We start from the raw sequence: 18387 nt of genomic DNA, 5'->3' as shown, positions 1-18387 counted from the left end.
GGCTACTTTTTATCCCGGAAAATTCAAGAGTTCCTACGGGATTTAAAATAACTGAAATCTACGCGGGCGAAGCCGCGGACATCCTCTAGTTATTAATAAGCTACTTGAGTGTTCTACTTCAAAAGGTTTTTTTATAATGTAAATCATAAAGTGGAAAATGAGCCATAAGTATAAATCCACTGATGTATAAAAATGCTTTTTGTACTAACACATTTTATTAGCATATTATTCCAGCCACGTTTCGTATAACCCATATCACCTGCACATAAAAGTTAAGTAACAGCCTAAATATTGTAGGTATTGACTTTATAAGTGAAACGAATTTTTGAATACTTGATTTATCTTTTCCTTTATCTTTCTTAATATATTTACTTGCTGACTAGTCCACGCCTTACGTTGCGTTCAACAATACGTACCTATTAAGTAGGTAGGTACTAGCTCACGCCCGCGACTTCGTCCGCGTGGATTTAGGGTTTTAAAAATCCCGTAGAAATTCTTTGGGTTTCCGGGATAAAAATTAGCCTATGTCACTCTCTAGGTCTTTAACTATACCTATCCAAAAAAATCACGTCGATCTGTTTTGCTCCGTTGGGATATGATATTATAATCTATATACCTACCTACTTATAATATTAGTCTGCTTTGGTTCATCAATATTTCTCCTCATTTGTGATTTAATCACGTGAATACGAAGGATATAATAACCTCCAATAACACATTATTGAAAGATTATTGATTGTATATTTGTTGTTATCATCGATGTATATGCTTTCATAATGACCCGAATGAATAACAAAGAACAGCTCGTGGCTGATAAAAAAACCGGTCAAGTGGAATCGCAAACTAAGGATTTCATATCATTGCATTGCAAAGAATATAACGATTTGCACTTTTTTGTCAGCTGCAAATAAGTTCAAAATCGCAAAAACTTAAAAAAATTTTTTTTTGTGATGTGACTACTATTTCGCGGTGTTCAGATTTTCACTTTCTTGTACTTATACCTTGATTCCCTTTTGACAGACAGACAACGAAGTAATTCTATAAGGGTTCCATTATATTTAGGAGGTAGGGAACCCTAAAAATGGCGGAATATATTTTTACAGCCACATCCGTATCTGATTTATTCGATGAAATCCATTACACATTTACATCCGATATTTTTTCAGCTTAACGACATGTATTTGAAGCGGACACGCGGATATTATGAAAATTTTACGATTTTCCATTTTCAGATCGAACGAATTTCCACAAAAAATTACATATTTGGACGATTTCCATTGTGCTGTTAGTCGATTGGTCATTTTTCAAAAAATTTCAATTTAGATGGGATTTAAAAGCTGTTTTATCTTAAATTTACCTTTAATCTTCGTGTAAAGCTGTTTTTCACATCTCGAAGTCTAATTTGGTTATATCTTAAGCGAGATATGTTTAGTTAAAAATTATTATGCCTCTGGATTATCGGTTCAATACTTCTTAGGTTGAGTTGATTGCACGCACGAATAAATAAACAAACTTTTAGCAACAGGTATATAGACGAGTATTAAACTTTATACATGGAAAGAAGTTAGTATAGGGCTCTCTCTGTTATGTAGTCCCATGCAAATGACAAAAACTCAGAACTATTTTGAGTCACAAACCAATCTAAAACAAACCAGATCACTGTAGTGATAAGGTCGCCCTTTGTTTTTAAGTCTATCTTGTAAGTATTTTTTATTCTTTGTCATAGTATTTAGCAATAAAGATGTTTAAATAAATAAAAGAAATATTTACTAATAGTAAATATTTATATAGTAAAAGCAAATAGTAGTTAACCAAATTACTAATTTAAGAGGGCTCTCTCCGTCACTCGTTTCATACAATCGTAGTTTCAATTTCATTTGAATATTAAGCAACCAAAGTCCATGAAATTTTGCAGACACATTCTAGAACTAATATCTATGTCTGTGGTTTTCCAGATTTCTGTTAAAATATTTGATTTCAAAGTTACGCGGTCTTAAAAATTTTCATACAAATCTTTGAGCCCCTGTAATTTTAAAATTACATATTTTTAGAAAAATCTAAAACACCACAGACACAGATATTAGTTTCTAGAATATGTCTGCAAAATTTCATGGAATTTGGTTGCTTAATATTCAAATGAAATTGGAACTACGATTGTATGAAACGAGTGACGGAGAGAGCTCTGTTAAAATGAATATTTATGAGGGAATACAAAGCTAACTCTTAAAGATAGGCCTTCTATAAGAAATAATCATAAAATATAATAGGTTTTATCATTAATGGAAATGATTTTCATAAGTATACTTACCTTTCCTATAGGAGCAAGTTAAGCTAATATGGCAATTTGCATACAACGTGATGCTTAAAATTAACAATAGCACCTCTGCAACATGATACTCTAAATTAATTACAAACGTGGTGAATTTCAGGCTGTTTTATGACTACTTAAGCGTTAAGAGTCTTCGCCTTAATTAGTGTGATTTTAAACGATTTTCATACACCAGAACATTTTTTATAGCATTCACTATGTGTTTTCATCGTTAAAATTGTAATACTCTTTTTTAGAGTTCCATGCGCGAAGGGTGCCAATGGGATCCAACTAGACTCCGCTGGCCGTCCGTCTGTCTGTCAGTGTCAGTTGTACCTTGTGAACCGTAATAGGTAGAGAGTTGAAATTTTCACAAATGTGTATAACAACAAATAATAAAGATTTAAATGGCTTTTAAAATGTGTTATCACACTAATATTATAAAGGCCAAAGTTTGTATGTGTGTGTGTGTGTGTGTGTGTGTGTATGTTTGTTACTCCTTCACGCAAAAACTACTGGACAGATTTGGCTGAAATTTGGAATGGAGATAGATAATATCCTGGATTAGCACATAGGCTACTTTTTATCCCGGAAAATCAAATAGTTCCCACGAGATTTCAAAAACCTAAATCCACGCGGGCGAAGTCGCGGGCATCGGCTAGTTTCTTATACGGAACCCTTCGTGTGTGAGTCCGATTTGCACTTGATCGATTTTTTAAATAATATTCTTTAATATTTTTTTTATTTTTTCTCAAAAAGAATATTAGCCATGCTGGTAATCATGACTAACACTCCTCTTTCTCCTCCAAATAAGCGTAAAGCTTGTGCCAGGGGTGGGTACGCCAATAGTGCATCGGGTGGGGTTTGAACGGCCGACCTTTCGGAATTCGGTCCGCTCTTCAACCGTTGAACTATCGAGACCCATTCTTTGATCTGATATCTTTTAATATAATTATTTTACAATAGTATTATTCCACGTATACAAGACTCACTCAGGCATAATAATCGATTAGTTACAAAGTAAGGAAGTCAAATTGACGCCGACTTACCTTTGATATAAGTCATGCGTGTGCTATTGATTGGGATCAGTCAAGTGAATGTGAACGGCAGTAAACCCTTTCCTTTAACTGTTCAATTGCCAGTACACTGCATTTATCTGTACGTCACTTATCTTTTCTTCTGACATCATCAACATCATTATCATCGTAATCAATCCATCGCCGGCCCACTACTGAGCACCGACCTCCTCACAAAATGATAAGAGTTTGGACTATTTTCTGGCCACGCTGAGTCGGTAAATACCACTTGATGTAACGGCAAATGAAAACAGCGTGTGGACACCTGTGTGCATGTCTGAGAGCATGCATCTCTATAATATTCTCAAAATGTATGTGAAGTTTGCCAATAGGCACTGGGCCAGCATGGCAGACTATGGCCTAAACTCTTCTCATTCTGAGAGGAGGATTTATAGCGTAGCTACGCTGTCACGATCAGAGCGATCAAAGCAACAACCGTTTAATTAACCCTCGACCCAAAACGAGGGGTGTTATAAGTTTGACGTATGTATCTGTGTATCTGTCTGTGGCGCTGTAGCGCCTAAACTAATGAACCGATTTTAATTTAGTTTTTTTTTTGTTTGAAAGGTGGCTTGATCGAGAGAGTTCTTAGCTATAATCCAAAAAAATCAGTTGAGCCGTTTGAAAGTTATCAGCTATTTTCTAGTTACTGTAACCTTCACTTGTCGGAGGTGTTATAAATTTTTAATTTACACTTGTGTCATGGTAAAATTAAAATAAGAAATATATTATTATTTATCATAAAGCAAAGTTTCTGAATCACACACATTTCAACAATTTCATTATCATTCAAAAATACTTCTCACTCCAAAAACGAAATAACTCAGGATCACGAACATCAAGGCTGCGTTGTCCTTAAATCGCGTCTAAAGCCTTTGCCCCAAATTCCAGGAGAGATCAAAGCTGAGCCAGAGATCGTTCGTGAAATAGTTTCAATTAACCGCAATTTGTGCGTCACAGAAGCGTAAGATTAGAATCTTAACGCTTGGCCCGAGATTAGGTTGCTAGATACAACGAACTGGAACAAAACTGATAAGAACTTAAATCAGAAGTATGAAAATTTGAGTCAGATTTATATAAATTCGATTGTAATAAACATAATTATCAGATTCCTACATCAATGATGAACCCTTTAACCCTACAACCCTCGGAAAGAAGTTAAGTACCTACCTACCTACTAGCACTTTCTCTGTTACCGTGTAATCCCATACAAATGATACCTACTTAGCAAAAATCTCATTGGGCGCTAATCATTTTATCATTTTGAGACACCAACCACTCAGAAACAAAACTTTATTTTCTAGCTGAATCTCGAAAGTTTTTTGAAAAAAATTTAAACTAAATCGAAAGTTTTTCAAAACGTGTCTGTGATCGGTTGGTGATTGAGAATGCTTAGCACCCATTGAGATTTTTGCCTCTTTTACTTTATTTAGTATTACTTTATTTAGTATCGCAAAACATAAATGATTCTAGTGAAAGTCGAATTAAAAATTTGTGATTATGAAATCCACTTATCAAAGACCCCGCAGAAAAATAAACATTTTGGCAATAATTATTGTAGACATCATCACTATAATTATACTGTAATGCACCTTTAATTCCAAAAAAAAAAAAAACTTCAAGTTAAGGCACTGTAATAGGTTGTTAAGGGAAAAGCTATTTTATTAACCCCCGACCCAAAAAGAGGGGTGTTATAAGTTTGACGTGTGTATCTGTGTATCTGTGTGTCTGTGTATCTGTGTGTCTGTGTATCTGTGTATCTGTGTATCTGTGTATCTGTGTATCTGTGTATCTGTCTGTGGCATCGTAGCGCCTAAACGAATGAACCGATTTTAATTTAGTTTTTTTTGTTTGAAAGGTGGCTTGATCGAGAGTGTTCTTAGCTATAATTTTAAAAAATTGGTTCAGCCGTTTAAGAGTTATCAGCTCTTTTCTAGTTTTCTTGTAGAAAGGAGGTTAGATAACCGTTAGGTTCTTAATATTATGTCAATAGACAAATGTCAAGCTGTCAAGATGGACGTTGCCTAAATACATAATTATTTATTTGAAAATGATGTTTTGGAAAACTCAAATATAGATCGTCGGGGGTGTTATAAATTTTTAATTTACACTTGTTTACAAGTGTAAATTAAAAATTTATAACACTCCCGACAAGTGAAGGTTACAGTAACTAGAAAAGAGCTGATAACTTTCAAATGGCTTAACTGATTTTCTTGGATTATAGCTAAGAACACTCGATCAAGCCACCTTTCAAACAAAACAAACTAAATTAAAATCGGTTCATTAGTTTAGGAGCTACGATGCCACAGACATATACATAGATACACAGTCGGGGGTTAAAAAGAATTAAAATGTGAAAGACATAAAAGTGCAACTAAGTCACAGTCTCAACCGACCCATTTAATTCAATTGAAGTAGCTCTCTTTCTTTAGTGCTATTTTAATTTATACAATGAACTTTGTTGGCAGCTAGCGTATTAAGAGAACCCTTAAGATGCTGTTTGCTGCCAAACGACTACTTAAGAGATAAAAGAGAACCTCGGAAAAATTCAATGAGTGGAAAAATCATTTTTGATTAGCAGCCTCTTTTTAAATATTTGAAAGATGCTAGGAATTGGGAAGTAGTTCGAGGTACTATAGTACCTACTTCACAATTCTATGGCTGGGACTTACTTTATATTCTACTTAATAGGTAGAAACTTACACTGATGAAATGAAATGAAATGAAATAGTTTATTTGTTTCAATATGGGATTACAAGATGATTCCGCTAATATTTTGGTCAGTAACTATAAAATAGTTTTAGTGACATCTATTAGGATTAAGTTTTAAAATATTTGGAAAACTTTTTAAGTTCTTTAACTTCAAGTTATCAAACTTAATATTATATCCTATAATAAGCTGATTCTTAGCAATATTTCTTTAAAATTAAAGAGTACGAGCATAGTTCTTCATAATATCTACAACATTCCTAAAAATTATGAAAATTGATCTACATTTACCGGGAGAAAAGCGTTATCGCTTTTTGTATGAATATTTACAACTAGACGATCCTCTTAATAGACTATTGATCCGATAATAAGGTAAACATTTTCACAAGAATGTTATCAGTTTGCTCCTAAATATGCCTATTGGGAACCTTAACCACTGTTTAGAGGTGTATCTTACTAAAATATGACGTACATTTCAAAGTTTAACGCATAGTTAATTTCACAAGGTTTATTAAATTTAGTTGTTTAAAAAGTTACGTTCCCTGTTTATGAATTCCGGATGGTGCGGTTAGTTTTGGCGGATTTTGCCAAAGTTGTAACCTTTTAGTGTGATTAATTATTAACAAAGTGGACCCTATTTATCAATATAAGCATCGTACATTAGAGGTTAGTAGAAGAACATCCTCACTAACATATCGTTATGTAAGACAGACACTCTGAGTTGTACGAAAGAAACTTAATATTTAAGTGGGAGATTAGACTAACTTAACCTTAAGATTCTAGGTAAGATTAAGTACTGAGATAAGCTCTTTATGAAATGATGGTTTTCTCAGTTGAGAAATGAATGATGAGATATACTTAACGAGGATTTATGTCAGAAGCATATTTATTTATTTATTGATTTATTGATTTATTTAATAATAATATCTCAGCATGCTTACAGTGAAACCAAAACACATTCTGAGTCAGACGTTACTGTTACGGTATTGTATTAGTCTGTGTAATATCCTAACGTCATCTGTCACTTGTCACATACTTGTCACCTATCGCTGTCTTGATACAATGTCTGTCTGTGTCGTGTGAATGGAAATAAAATCAAATCCAAGAGCATCCATCTTTTATTTGTAACACACCAATGAAATATGGTGCCAGAAGAGGGATCACAATAAAGAAAAACAATGCAGGACGAAGATTTTGTGAACACAAAGCCTAGAAGACCACCAGGTCACAGCGAGTCGTCAACCAGCCACGCCATGACGCCATTGCCAGTAGGCATGACCCTGCCGCCGTTCATCGTTGAAGGTAACAACGTCCCATTGCTATGGAAAAAATGGCTCACACGACTGAAAGTCTATTTAAAGGCAAATAATTTAGATGAAGCCGAAGATGCACGTAAAACAGCCATTCTCTTGCAATTCATCGGATCAGATTGTCTGGAAATTTTTTACTCATTTGACCTAGATATCGAAAAAGTTAGTTTTGGCGATCTCTGTAACAAATTTACACAGTATTTCACTCCGAAAATAAACGTCACGATAGAAAGGCATAAATTATTTAGCAGGAAACAACTACCAAATGAATCTATAGACACCTATGTCACGGATCTAAAAAATTTAAGTCACACTTGTGAATTTGGTGACATACGTGAAAGCTTGCTCAGAGACATATTTAGCTGGAACTGCAACAACACTTACTATAAAGAAAGGATTCTAATTGAAAAACCGAACACCCTAGAGGAGGCAATAAACATAGCCAAGCGCTGTGAGTCTACTAAACAACAAGCAAAAGCATTGGAAGACGCATCATTACATTTCATAGGACGCGTGTCAAGATCACCAAGTCGCAGAGACTCTTCCCATAGAAACAGGTCCAGACACCAGTCACAGCAAACACGTCAACGCACACCATCAACGTCAAGTCAGAGGAATACATCATGTGGTCGGTGCGGTCAGGTACATAGATTCAAGTGCCCAGCTCAAGGTGTCAAGTGCAGAAAGTGTAATAAGTCCAATCATTTCGCTCAGTTTTGCCGTTCACATCAAGTAAAAGTAGTCAATTGTGAAAATCAGTCTGTAAATAATGAATCTTTGTTTTATGTTGGTTCTGTCTACTGTATACAGGATGATAAGTCTAAATTGTCAAAACCTTGGAATATTGATCTATGTATAAACCAAATACAGGTAAATTTTTTATTAGACACTGGAGCAGACACAAATATTCTATCCATTCACACATACAACTCATTAAATCTGCCACTTTCCAACATACACAAAAGTAAGAACACACTTTCTACATACAGTGGAGAAATTATCCCCCTGGTAGGTCAATGCAATTTGTCAGTGATTCATAAAAATAAGTCATATACAGTTAACTTTCATATTGTCGACATGAAAAGTCAAAATATTATAGGTAGGGATACCTGTAAAACTTTAAATTTAATAAGAAAAATTAATAGTGTTTCTTTCCAGAATTTAACATGTCAAGATATAGTTGATACAAATAAGGACTTGTTTGAAGGTTTAGGTTGTCTAACAGAATTTCAATGCGAACTAACCTTGAAGCCTAATGCAACTCCATCTATAGAGGCATGCAGAAGGGTTCCATTCCGTCTTCATCAACCACTAAAACAAGAGCTAGAATCTATGGAAAAAAGTGGAGTCATACAACGAGTTGAAGAGCCTACTGAATGGGTAAGCGCTCTAGTCTTAACCTCAAAAAAGAATGGTAAATTACGTCTGTGCATTGATCCTAGAAAGCTAAATCAGTCAATTTTAAGATCACATTTCCAATTTCCAACCTTAGATGAAATTAAATCTAGTCTTGCTGGAGCTCAGTATTTTTCAACATTAGATGCCAATAAAGGCTATTGGATGCTCAAGTTGTCAGAAGCTTCTTCTAAGCTCTGTACATTTATTACACCTTTTGGACGATATAGATTCACTAGGTTACCCTTTGGTATTAATGCAGCTCCAGAAATATTTCATAGAGAAATGATAAAAAGATTTGGTGATATTGAAGGTGTTAAAATTATGATGGATGATTTTCTTATTTATGGTAGAACTGTAGAAGAACATAATCAACGGTTACAAAAAGTCTTAGAAAGAGCACGTCAAATTAATGTAAAATTTAACAAAGAAAAGTCTGTGTTTTGTCAAAAAGAAGTCAAATATTTAGGCCATATATTTAGTAAAGAAGGTGTACAAGTTGATAAGTCTAGAGTAAAGGCTATTTGTAACATGCCAAGTCCTAAAAATATAGCAGATCTTCAAAGATTCCTAGGTATGGTCAATTATCTTAGTCCATTTATTAAAAATTTGTCACAGCAAATAAGTCATTTGCGAGCACTTTTATCAAAAAATACTGAATGGTATTGGTCAGAGCACCATGAGTCTCAATTTAATAATATTAAAAAAGTTATTTGTTCAACACCTGTCTTAACATACTATGACCCTAAAAAGGAAATAATTTTATCTGTAGACGCATCGAAGGATGCCATGGGTGCAGTGTTATCCCATGACAAGCAACCCATTGCATATGCATCTGCTTCTCTAAGTAAAATACAACAGTCCTACTCGCAGATCGAGAAAGAACTACTAGCTGTCCTCTTTGGTTGTACTAAGTACCACCAATACATATATGGTCATAACATAACAGTGGAGACAGACCACAAACCTCTCATAACTCTTTTCAAAAAAGCTCTATATGACATTCCCCCAAGATTGCAAAGAATCATGCTTAGATTGCAGCCGTATGATCTAACTGTTGTATACAAGCCTGGTCGTTACTTATATATTGCAGATACTTTGTCTAGAGCAGCATTAAGTGAAACTTGTTTGTCAGAAGTTGATCAAGATATAGATTTACATGTCAATATAATAATGTCTAATTTGTCAGTCAGTCCAGAGAAATTAAAAGAAATTCAAGAGTCTACAGTCCAAGATCAAACATTAAGTCAAATAATTCAATATTGTCACAACGGATGGCCTGATCATAAGCGTTCAGTTAGTCAGTCAGTCAAATCTTATTATAGTCTCAAAGATCAAATATATGTCATTGATAACGTTGTCTTCAAATCTAACTGCATTATAATCCCAGAGTCAATGAGAGAGTATATATTAAAACTAATTCATTCTGCCCATCAAGGTATAAACAGCTCAATCCGTCTAGCAAAAACTACAGTCTTTTGGCCAAATATGCAAAATGACATAGAAAAATATATAGGTCAATGTAACATTTGTCTATCTTACCGTCGAAATAATAGTAAAGAACCAATTATGCAACATGAGTATGAAAACATACCATGGTACAAAATTGGTATAGATATTTTTGAATTTGAACGAACTAAATACTTAATGGTAGTTGACTATTATTCAAAGTATATAGAACTTGCCAAGTTAACATCAGGCTATTCAGCTAGCCAAGTAATTACACATTTAAAGTCAATATTGGCCCGTCATGGAATTTGCAGGATTGCAATAACAGACAATGGCCCCCCGTTTAATAGCAAAGAGTTTAAGTTATTCACTCAAGAATGGGACATAGAACACATAACTTCTAGTCCATACTTAAGTAGGTCAAATGGTTTAGTTGAAAGGACTATTGGAACTATAAAAAATATGTTAATTAAGTGTAAAACTGACAAATCTGATATGTATTTAGCATTACTTTTGTACAGAAATACCCCTAAACAAAGTCAATATTCACCAGCAGAGCTGTGTATGTCTAGACAACTGCGTACAGTAGTTCCTACTGGAAAAGAAAACTTGCTACCTAAGCTTTGTGATATGAATAAAATAAAGAAATTAAATGAAAAACAAAAGTCATACACAAAATTTTATTATAATAAACATACAAAAATGCTTAAACCATTACATGTAGGTGATAAAATCTTATTTAAACACAAACCTGAACACAAAAAATGGGTTCCTGGAGTTATTATCCAGATAGGTCCTGAACCTAGAAGTTATCTAATAAATAGTGAACTAGGACAGTTTAGGAGAAACCGTCAGTTTATCATTAAACAGTCAGTACACACATAATATCATTTTCCACAGCACACAACACAGTCAGTATACCTATAAAGATGTAAACAAAATGAAATTGTTATTTGTTAGTAAGTTTGTTAGTATTTCAATTATTTAAAGATGTAAACAAAATGTTAATATTTAAATTATTTTTCAGGAAAGGTAAAGGTTCAAAAAACAAATGTCAATTTTAGTAGTAGTCTGTCAATGTATCGAGAAAGGCAAAGGTTGTAAACCATGCAGCCTGGATAGTCATAAGTGATTTTCTTGTGGTGTTATAAAAAATAATGTTGTACTTGTACTATGTATATACTTGTGTTTATAAAATATAAAAAATCTGTCGTTGTCATAATAATAAAATTGTTAACAGTTAGTACCTAGTGTAAAAAAAAAAAAAAGGGAGATGTTACGGTATTGTATTAGTCTGTGTAATATCCTAACGTCATCTGTCACTTGTCACATACTTGTCACCTATCGCTGTCTTGATACAATGTCTGTCTGTGTCGTGTGAATGGAAATAAAATCAAATCCAAGAGCATCCATCTTTTATTTGTAACACACCAATGAAATAGTTACAATACATACATATTTTGTTAAATTCGGAGATACTAATGCTAAAAATATCTAATTTTTGGTGCTGAGCAATCAGATCGTTGAGTAAGGTAAGTGCTCGTAAGGTTGGCGCATTTTTGGGCAAAAATTGTCCTCGTTGTTGCCAGATGAAAAAATACATAAATTTATCCCGTTTTAATTCTAAGTAAAGCCTGAGCAAAGTCAAAGTGCGTTTCATAAGGTAGATCTCAACCTACGTAAGCTCAAATCAGGAGGCTAACAATCCCCTACCATCAAGCGATATGGTAAAGTGATTTTAGGATGGTCTAAATCTAAACCACGACTATATTGACAGCATCTGTCTTATCCTTTTCACGCCAATTTCTAACTCTATGTTTTTAACCCCCGACCCAAAAAGAGGGGTGTTATAAGTTTGACGTGTGTATCAGTGTATCTGTGTGTCTGTGTATCTGTGTATCAGTGTATCTGTGTATCTGTGTATCTGTCTGTGGCATCGTAGCGCCTAAACGAATGAACCGATTTTAATTTACTTTTTTTTGTTTGAAAGGTGGCTTGATCGAGAGTGTTCTTAGCTATAATCCAAAAAAATTGGTTCAGCCGTTTAAAAGTTATCAGCTATTTTCTAGTTTTCTCGTAGAAAAGAAGGTTAGATAACCCTTAGGTTCATAATATTCAAGTGTCAATTGACCAATGTCAAGCTGTCAAGATGGACGTTGCCTAGATATACATAATTATTTATTTGAAAATGATTTGTCGGGGGTGTTGAAAATTTTTAATTTACACTTGTTACTTTTATGTCAAAATATTTCATGCAAAACATAGAACTACTAGACCAGTAAATTTATTAAATATTATAAAGTGTGTGTGTGTGTGTGTGTTTGTTACTTCTTCACGCAAAAACTACTGGACGAATTTGGCTGAAATTTGGAATGGAGATAGATAATATCCAGGATTAGCACATAGGCTACTTTTATCCCGGAAAATCAAAGAGTTCCCACGGGATTTCGAAAAACCTAAATCCACGCGGATGAAGTCGCGGGCATCATCTAGTTACGTATAATTATCTAGTCGTTGGTGTGCAACCTTTGTTTGTTGAACAAGGCTATTTTCAGCAGATAATTGCAGACTATTAAGTATAATTATTATATACCGAGACAATGCAGATATCTCTATAATTACTTAGGTGAATATTATGCTTAGCACAATATATGCAAAGTTACAGCTGCCAGATCACGAATGCCGGAATTTGAGGTCGGGCCTCAATTTGTGAGCTATTACCAAATTTTGGGCTCAATAAATACGGAGCTAAATTTAGATGGATGGTATAATAAATTCGCTTTAAATTTATTGCGGATGAACCTAAGAGTAGCATAAAATAACGGTCAGTATAGGCAGGAAAAAGAAAAATGAAAGTTAAAAGCTAACATCCAGCGGTGTTCTGTAGCGGTCACCTATCTAAGTACCACGCTTGGCGTTGCTTAAAGGAGTGTCCTTCGAGCGTGCCTCATACAAACGAATTCTTATTTGAATAACTATCAAGAAAATTATTTTGACGATTCAAAAGTAATCTTATAGCGTGTTTTTTTTATTTAGATACAAGTTAGCTCTTGACTGCAGTATCACCTGATGGTAAGTGATGACGCCGTCTTAGATGGGAGCGGGCTTAACTGGAAGCGGTACTGCATCCCTTTGGTTTTTACACGGCATAGCACCGGGACGCTAAATCAGTTGGCGACACGGCTCTGCCGGCTTTCTCTTATGAGATTCTCCTTATGAGGCTTTGCTACTTGATAGATTTGCACCTATAAACTTATACCTATTTATTTATTTATAACCATCTTCATCAGGTCGGTGTGTACATCAGTAGATCAAAGTGATCTCAAGTCCATAATTACTAAGCGCCTGACCTACTCTGAGAGTCTGATGGTCCGAATTAGGCTTTCAACTTTTCCACGTCTCACATACACTAATATCCGGCATAAAAAGTCTTGATAGGGTAAGCAAAAAGCATACAAAAAGGGTCGAAATCGAGCCTATATAACCTGGCGAAAGATAGGAAGCTGCTTTTCGTAATCTTCACCGAATAATGTAGGCACTATACTCCATCCGTGTAAAGAAGTTGGTAGGTATACCTAGCGCTCTCTCTGTTATAAACACAAAAATCTCAGTGGACGCTAACTATTTTGAGTTACCAACCAATCACAAACGAAACTATGTTATCTAATTAATTTCGAATGTTTTTGAAAACATGTTTTTGATTGGTTGTTGACTAAAAATGATTAACGCCCACTGAGTTTTTTGCCTCTATAATTAGTATGGGATTAGAACAACAGAGAGAGTGCCATTTACTTTTTTCCGCGGGCAGAGTATGGCACGAGATAATGTATGCTATTTCCACGCTCTATAACTTTCAATATTATATTAAACCTCAATGCCATATCTGTCCGCTTGGCTCCGGATGATGCGGTCAAGCTGGTTCAATTTCCGGATTCCGTTCCAAGCACCGATTATACAACACTTCTGCCCGAATAATCACCCACGGAGCTAATTTCCAACCAGCACCTCTAGTAAGAGTTTGAATATGTCGAAAACGATAATAGTTTTTGAGTTCCGTACCCGAAGGCTACCTATTACTAAGCCTCCTCTGTCAATCGTTCCACCTATCTGTCAGCGAGCTGTATCTCATAAACCGTAACAGGTAGAGAGTTGAAAATTTTTATAGATTGCGTATTTCGATTGCCACTATAACAACAAATACTTTATTAAAATTTAAAAAAATTAAAAGTAGGTACATAATCTTGTATGATGTGAGTCCGACTCGAACTTGCCCGGTTTTTACGTGTTTAAATCCTATAACGTATTTAGTCATGAATTAGCATGGCTAATATTCTTTATATAAAAAAAATACCTAAAGCCTAGTTAATATTAAGTTTCAATTTAGCTACAGCTACAGAAATAATAAAAATTAAATTAAAAATTTAAAAAACCCCCGACACATAAACCTCTAAAAAGTAAAAAAATAATAGGTAAGTATGTATGGGCCCTTTAAGAATAGTATAAATAGTAAAGTTTTTATCCAAGCGCTCGTTGCGCCCGGGGACCGCTACCTATCATAAACTATGAAAGTCATCTGTTGTAGAAAGAATAGTCTTTAGCGGTCCCCCGACGCAACGAACGCTTGGATAAAAACTTTACTATTTATACTATTCTTAAAGGGCCCATACATACTTACCTATTATTTTTTTACTTTTTAGAGGTTTATGTGTCGGGGGTTTTTTAAATTTTTAATTTAATTTTTATTTTACGCTTTTTAAACTTTTATTCAAAAATTACCGTTTGTTTGTGCCATTCTAAAACCCAATATAAATCCAATAAGGCAGCTAATATCTCTTCAAAAGTAACATCAATGTTATGTTAATTATACGTTCCATGAAATATTTTTGACCGAACATCACTAAATCAAGAATTATCTGAATGATCACATAGTTTAACATGACCAAAACGAAATATCTGTTTCTAACATGTCGTTGCTTTAAAAATGTACCCATTTTACGTAGTCGTATAATAGTTCCCTTTTCAAGATATACCTACGATTAAATTGAAATCGACTTTCACCCGATGAAATAAGGAATAAAGTGGCTTGTATTTCATTTTGTTTGTTATTGCATGTCAAATTTTTATTTGGCATAACTTTCAAAAACCGGTCAAGTGCGAGTCTGCCTCACACATGAAGAGTTCCGTACAAGTTTCTTTTTATGTAATGACAATTCAGTTGTCGGATTTTTCTCTTTACTTGGGCCACAGGAGTGGAGTGCTTAGGCTATAAGATATTGCTACCTGCCTTTCATGATTCTACGTAAACGGAAAGTACCCAATTTATTAGTTTTGTCAGACAGACAACGAAGTGGTGAAGGAAAACACCGTCAGGAAACCTGCATGCTTGAGAGTTGGCCAAAATGCTCCCTCAAAGGTGCGTGAGGTGTGCCAATACGTGCTTGGCCAGTCTGGTAGCTTCTCATTCTGAGAGGAGACTTGTGCTCAGTAGTGAGCCGGCGATGGGTTGATCCGAATGATGATGAATTTTAAACGTATTTTGTCAAAGTAAATAAGCTGAGTTCAAGCAGATTAAATAAAAAGAAGGTGCGCCTAATGCATCATCCAAACCTGCGCGACAAAGCGACTACGATGCGGGAACCTCAGCCGCGCGGGGGGTCATCGCCTCCTACGATATTTAATGGTGCCATGCACACCTACGCGACTACAACAGTCGAGGCTACCTACATCTTTTTTTTTCTACAGATACCTACTGAACCCTAAAAATAGTTTGACTATGGTTTGGGTTTGGGTTGATTGTTCGTGGCCTTTGGTTGACTGTTGGATATTATAATTGAATTGATGTTTTCTCGTTTAACTGTGATTATAATATTTTATAAATTAGAAACTCCGCGCCTACGATCCAAAGTATCGGAGTTTACCAAAACATTATTTTCAAATAAATAATTATGTATCTAGGCAACGTCCATCTTGACAGCTTGACATTTGCCAATTGACATAATATTATGAACCTCTGTTACAATAGTAAAAGATCCCAGGGCCACCAGCCGTCACGTATTTTCTGACGAACGAAATGTGGACGATTGAGTAGTGTTAGTATGTACTAAGAACGCATGCCTACAGACCTGCTAGCTTGCTTAGACGGCCAATTTTCAGGTACCAGGTAATCAAGGTACATAAAAACATTACTTACCTCACGTAAATTCTCCAATTTTTTTAATTTTTAGCTGATTTTTTTTTAATATTAATAATGAATTGACAAAAGTAAACTATAAGAGAGTGAGAGAGAAGTCAATATATCCTAATACATGTCTTACTCAGTCTCATGCGCGTAGATAATGATGCCCTCGCGCTCAAACCCACAGAGGCATTAAAATTGAATTTAGGGGATGATTGGCCCTCTGGATCGGTCTGTCTTCTTGTAAAAGGTTTTAAAATAGTTGTCTGGTGGACATATATAAAAATGGAGCATCAGAATTTACGTGCAGTTAAGTAATTACTTATTTTGGGAGCTTTAAAGCGTCTGCAAAGCAATACGGCCGACGCGGGAAGTGTCTGGGAGTATTGGCGACATATTTTTAAGGATATTGCCTAAAATATACGTAAAAATCAGTTTGGAGAATTTACGTGAGGTAAGTAATGTTTTTATGTACCTTGATTATCAGATACCTGAGCCGTCTAAGCAAGCTAGCACGTAGGCTAGGCATGCTTTCTTAGTACTTACTAACACTACTCAATCGTACATATTTCCTGTGTCAGAAAATACGTAACCTCTGGTGGTCCTGGGATAAAAGTAATAAGGAAACCAGAAAAGAGCTGATAACTTCCAAACGGCTGAACCAATTTTTTTGGATTATAGCTAAGAACACTCTCGATCAAGCCACCTTTCAAACAAAAAAAACTAAATTAAAATCGGTTCATTCGTTTAGGCGCTACGAGGCCACAGACAGATACACAGATACACAGATACACAGATACACAGATACACAGATACACAGATACACAGATACACAGATACACAGATACACACGTCAAACTTATAACACCCCTCTTTTTGGGTCGGGGGTTAAAAAATACAAAATGTATATTTTGAAAACAAGGCGCTTTAATTAGGTCTATTGAACTATGGCATTTTTTCAAACATTGATGTTATATCAAAGATACTGCTTATTACATTCAAATTTAATGGCCTATAAACTCCGTTCTTGCTGTTGAAAAAGAAAAAGGACACGAAATGTACGAGAGCACACCGCTTGCGTAATGCGTTGACGTAACGCGGTGTGTTAGGGGTTTACGCGCGTCACTACGCACGTGTCACGTGTACGCAATTGGTGTGAATAGGCCTTTACACACATAGGTGCATAATAAAATAAGAACACTCTCGATCAAGCCACCTTTCAAACAAAAAAAAGTAAATTAAAATCGGTTCATTCGTTTAGGCGCTACGATGCCACAGACAGATACACAGATACACAGATACACAGACACACAGATACACACGTCCAACTTATAACACCCCTCTTTTTGGGTCGGGGGTTAATTAAATATCATTGATCTCAAAGCTCACAAAAATCATCAACATTTCCGAGATGTGCACATTCGCACTAGGAATACATGCCCCGGGACTCGGTTATTCAAATATTAAAGAGTAGGCTAAAATTCAGTTCCCTTTTGTTTTAAGCTTTTAAAAACACGAATGGCCTGTGAAAAGAAATAAAATCGTGGACTCTCGAAAATTCGTAACCTCCTTTAATAATTAATGCCCTAGTAATTCCGTTTCGGGAAATAAATAATTGGTGAGTTCAAATTTGTATTGAACAGATTTTAAAGAGTTTATTTGTATTTATTTTTGCATTTTTGTTTTATGATCAATACCGACGGTAAATCAAAAGTAAATAAATATTGTCTTGTTTTATTTAAGGCTTAATTTTAATTAATAACAAGTTCACGCTGCACCGCAAGCACGATCAGTGCAATGGTTTTATCGCAGCTTTTTGCTTTGTCGATGCAAAATCCGTGGAAAAGCGCTGTCGCAATAATTGTCCCTGCGCTGAAGGTTCAATTGCAATTTATGGCCTTACTAGAGGATGCCCGCGACTTCGTCCGCGTGGATTTAGGTTTTTAAAGATCCCGTGGGAACTGT

General features: G+C 35.1%; 1 protein-coding gene across 1 annotated transcript in view; it reads left to right on the top strand.

Moving 5' to 3' along the window:
• The window catches only part of LOC123869010 (suppressor of lurcher protein 1-like), a 297510-nt gene that overhangs the window by 66349 nt on the left and 212774 nt on the right, over positions 1-18387 (top strand). The gene's annotated exons all lie outside the window — the stretch shown is intronic.

The sequence above is a fragment of the Maniola jurtina genome, chromosome 10 (genome assembly GCF_905333055.1).
Source record: "Maniola jurtina chromosome 10, ilManJurt1.1, whole genome shotgun sequence".
In the NCBI taxonomy this organism is placed as follows: domain Eukaryota; kingdom Metazoa; phylum Arthropoda; class Insecta; order Lepidoptera; family Nymphalidae; genus Maniola; species Maniola jurtina.
This window is presented reverse-complemented; position numbering and strand designations above follow the sequence as displayed.